This window comes from Salvelinus namaycush, chromosome 4 (assembly GCF_016432855.1).
Source record: "Salvelinus namaycush isolate Seneca chromosome 4, SaNama_1.0, whole genome shotgun sequence".
Taxonomy (NCBI): Eukaryota; Metazoa; Chordata; class Actinopteri; order Salmoniformes; family Salmonidae; genus Salvelinus; species Salvelinus namaycush.
Window position 1 is genome coordinate 22,872,835 of NC_052310.1, and position 4,806 is coordinate 22,877,640.

The window sequence follows — 4,806 nt, forward strand, 5'->3', positions numbered from 1 at the left end:
TTCTGAAGGCTAATTGGGCGAAAGTAGCATGTGACTAAAGAAGTAGCCAATCCCGTTTCACCTTTGTATGTATAGGCTGAAATGTAAATGACTAGCTAGCTAGTTCATGAGTCAATATCGTACTGTAGGATAATCACCAGCCAATTTCCCAAAATTACATAGCTACTGTAAATCATTATTTAATTATTAACTCTATACACCATGCCCTGTTTATCCAGGATACACAATAGTTATGATTTGATATCTGGGGATTCCATTAAAGTGTGACTAAACACACACATTTCAGACAGAAGATGTGGTATATTTAAACAATAAGGCCTGAGGGGGTGTGGTATATGGCCAATATACCACGGCTAAGGGCTGTTCTTACTCACGACGCATCGCGGAGTGCCTGGACACAGCCCTTAGCCATTGGCCATATATCACAAACCCCAGAGGTGCCTTATTGATATTATAAACTGGTTACCAACGTAATTGAAGCAGTAAAAATAAATGTTTTGTCATACCCGTGGTATACGGTCTGATATACGACGGCTGTCAGCCAATCAGCATTCAGGGCTCGAACCACCCAGTTTATAATACCTAATGTTTATATAACCCCCTTTCAAACAGCCCTCTTATTTACCACTTTCTTGCAGGCCCCTTTATACATATCAGTGGGTAATTGGCAAATTTGGAAGGGAAAGGGGGTTTAAACCATGGGGGCTGTTCGCATTTCAAATGAGAGAGGTGTTACCTGACCTAGAATTCCTTACAATCAAATGTCGACCGCATTATCTACCAAGAGAATTCTCTTCGATTATAATCACAGCCGTATATATCCCCCCCAAGCAGACACATCGATGGCCCTGAATGAACTTCATTTGACTCTATGTAAACTGGAAACCACATATCCTGAGGCTGCATTCATTGTAGCTGGGGATTTTAACAAGGCTAATCTGAAAACAAGACTCCCTAAATTTTATCAGCATATCGAATGTGCTACCCGGGCGGAAAAAAATCCTGGACCATTGTTACTCTAACTTCCGCGACGCATACAAAGCCCTGCCCCGCCCTCCTTTCGGAAAATCTGACCACGACTCCATTTTGTTGCTCCCAGCCTATAGACAGAAACTAAAACAGGAAACGCCTGTGCTCAGGTCTGTTCAACGCTAGTCCGACCAATCTGATTCCACGCTTCAAGATTTCTTCGATCACGTGGACTGGGATATGTTCTGCATAGCGTCGGACAATAACATTGATGAATACGCTAATTCGGTGAGCGAGTTTATTAGCAAGTGCATCGGTGATGTTGTACCCACAGCAACTATTGAAACCTTCCCCAACCAGAAACCGTGGATTGATGGTAGCATTTGTGCAAAACTGAAAGCGCGAACCACTGTTTTTAATCATGGGCAAGGTGACCGGAAACATGACCGAATACAAACAGTGTAGCTATTCCCTCCGCAAGGCAATCAAACAAGCTAAGCGTCAGTATAGAGACAAAGTAGAGTCGCAATTCAACGGCTCAGACATGAGAGGTGTGTGGCAGGGTCTACAGTCAATCACGGACTACAAAAAGAAAACCAGCCCCGTCGCGGACCATGATGTCCTGCTCCCAGATAAACTAAACAACTTCTTTGCTCGCTTTGAGGACAATACAGTGCCAACGACACGTCCCGCTACCAAAACCTGCAGGCTCTCCTTCACCGCAGCCAACGTGAATAAAGCATTTAAACGTGTTAACCCTCGCAAGGCTGCCGGCCCAGACGGCATCCCTAGCTGCGTCCTCAGAGCATGCGCAGACCAGCTGGCTGGTGTGTTTACGGACATATTCAATCAATCCTTATCCCAGTCTGCTGTTCCCACATGCTTCAAGAGGGCCACCAAGTTCCCAAGAATGCTAAGGTAATTGAGCAAAATGACTATCGCCCCGTAGCACTCACCTCCGTCATCATGAAGTGCTTTGAGAGACTAGTCAAGGATCATATCACCTCCACCCTACCTGACACCCTAGACCCACTCCAATTTGCTTACCGCCCCAATAGGTCCACAGACGACGCAATCGCAATCACACTGCACACCGCCCTTACCCATCTGGACAAGAGGAATACCTATGTAAGAATGCTGTTCATCGACTACAGCTCAGCATTTAGCACCATAGTACCCTCCAAACTCGTCATTAAGCTCGAGACCCTGGGTCTTGACCCCGCCCTGTGCAACTGGGTCCTGGACTTCCTGACGGGCCGCCCCCAGGTGGTGAGGGTAGGAAACAACATCTCCACCCAGCTGATCCTCAACATTGGGGCCCCACAAGGGTGCGTTCTCAGCCTTCTCCTGTACCCCCTGTTCACCCATGACTGCGTGGCCATGCACGCCTCCAACTCAATCATCAAGTTTGCAGACGACACTACAGTGGTAGGCTTGATTACCAACAATGACGAGACGGCCTACAGGGAGGAGGTGAGGGCCCTCGGAGTGTGGTGTCAGGAAAATAACCTCACACTCAACGTCAACAAAACAAAGGAGATGATCGTGGACTTCAGGAAACAGCAGAGGGAGCACCCACCTATCCACATCGACGGAACAGTAGTGCAGAAGGTGGAAACTTTTAAGTTCCTCGGCGTACACATCACAGACAAACTGAAATGGTCCACCCACACAGACAGCGTGGTGAAGAAGGCGCAACAGCGCCTCTTCAACCTCAGGAGGCTGAAGAAATTTGGCTTGTCACCAAAAACACTCACAAACTTTTACAGATGCACAATCAAGAGAATGCTGTCGGGCTGTAGCACCGCCTGGTACGGTAACTGCTCCACCCACAACCGTAAGGCTCTCCAGAGGGTAGTGAGGTCTGCACAACGCATCACCGGGGGCAAACTACCTGCTCTCCAGCAAAAGATCATCAAGAACAACAACCACCCGAGCCACTGCCTGTTTACCCGGCTATCATCCAGAAGGCGAGGTCAGTACAGGTGCATCAAAGCTGGGACTGTCACGCCCTGACCATAGTAAGCTGTTTTTTCTCTGTGTTGGTTGGGGCGTGATAGTGACTTGGGTGGGTCATCTAGGTGTTTTTGTATTTCTATGGTGGCCTGATATGGTTCCCAATCAGAGGCAGCTGTTTATCGTTGTCTCTGATTGGGGATCATATTTAGGTAGCCATTTCCTCATTTGTGTTTGTGGGATATTGTCTATGTTTAGTTGCCTGTCTGCACTATTTGTATAGCTTCACGTTTCGTTCGTTGATTTTGTTGTTTTTGTTTAGTGTTCATTCATTAAAAGAGAATGTACGCATACCACGCTGCGCCTTGGTCTCATTCTAACGACGGACGTGGCAGGGACCGAGAGACTGAAAAACAGCTTCTATCTCAAGGCCATCAGACTGTTAAACAGCCATTACTAACATTGAGTGGCTGCTGCCAACATACTGACTCAATCTCTAGCCACTTTAATAATAAAAAAATGGTTGTAATAAATGTGTCACTTTAAACTATGCCACTTTATATAATGTTTACATACCCTACACTACTCATCTCATATGTATACACTGTACTCTATACCATCTACTGCATCTTGCCTATGCCGTTCGGCCATCGCTCATCCATATATATTTTTATGTACATATTCTTATTCCTTTACACTTGTGTGTAAAAGGTAGTTGTTGTGAAATTGTTAGATTACTTGTTAGATATTACTGCATGGTCGGAACTAGAAGCACAAGCATTTCGCTACGCTCGCATTAACATCTGCTAACCATGTGTATGTGACAAATAAATTTGATTGGATTTTAAAAAATTGAAGTGTTAATGAATTTCCATGCACAAGAGGAGCGAATCATTCCAAGGGTCTGTGAAAATGCAAGAATCATGACAAGATTTTTAGGTGGGTTTTAATTTACTATGTTTTCAACCGCACTCCATTAAGGTGACTTAAAGTTACCTGAACAAAAATATGAACGCAACATGCAACAATTTGAAATATTTTACTGTGTTACAGTTCATATAAGGAAATCAGTCAATTTAAATGAATTCATTAGGCCCTAATCTATGGATTTCACATGACTGGGAAAACAGATGTGCATCTGTTGGTCACAGATACCTTAAAAAAAAGGTAGTTGCGTGGATCTGAAAACCAGTCAGTATCTGGTGTGACCACCATTTGGCTCATGCATAGAGTTGATCATGCTGTTGATTGTGGCCTGTGGAATGTTGTCTCTCTCCTCTTCAATAGCTGTGAGAAGTTGCTGGCGGGAAATGGAATATGTTGCTGTACACGTCGATCCAGAGCATCCTTAAACATGCTCAATGTGTGGTGAGTATGCAGACCATGGAAGAACTGGGAAATGTTCAGCTTCCAGGAATAGTGTACAGATCCTTGCGACATGGGGCTGTGCATTATCATTTTGAAACATGAGATGATGGCGGCGGACGAATGGCATGACACACTGCTTTACGGTTTACGTACTGCTTTACTAATTTCATATGTACAGTGGGGAGAACAAATATTTGATACACTGACGATTTTGCAGGTTTTCCTACTTACAAAGCATGTAGAGGTCTGTAATATTTATCATAGGTACACTTCAACTGTGAGAGACGGAATCTAAAACAAAAATCCAGAAAATCACATTGTATGATTTTTAAGTAATTAATTTGCATTTTATTGCATGACATAAGTATTTGATACATCAGAAAAGCATTACTTAATATTTGGTACGGAAACCTTTGTTTGCAATTACAGAGATCATACGTTTCCTGTAGTTCTTGACCAGGTTTGCACACACTGCAGCAGGGATTTTGGCCCACTCCTCCATACAGACATTCT